The following is a 271-nucleotide window of genomic DNA, read 5'->3' on the forward strand; positions in this document are numbered from 1 at the left end:
TGAATGAGTTTAAAATAATTTTCATTTTATTTTTTGTTTTAGATCTATCGTTTTATATAAACAATAACAACAATAAAATAAGCACAATTAATGCTCATAACACGTGGCGATTATTTAGTCATGATGAAGGAACGTCGTCTTTTTAGTGAGATTTAACTTTTTAGCGGATGAAAATCAGTTTCGTGGCTGCTGCTGTTTTCTTCCCACTGAACCACGTTGTTTGAAGTTTCTAATTATTCGCTTGGGCCAGTTTTTCATCCACAAAATGCTG

This window comes from Centruroides vittatus, unplaced genomic scaffold (assembly GCF_030686945.1).
Source record: "Centruroides vittatus isolate TY-2023 unplaced genomic scaffold, ASM3068694v2 contig_299, whole genome shotgun sequence".
In the NCBI taxonomy this organism is placed as follows: Eukaryota; Metazoa; Arthropoda; class Arachnida; order Scorpiones; family Buthidae; genus Centruroides; species Centruroides vittatus.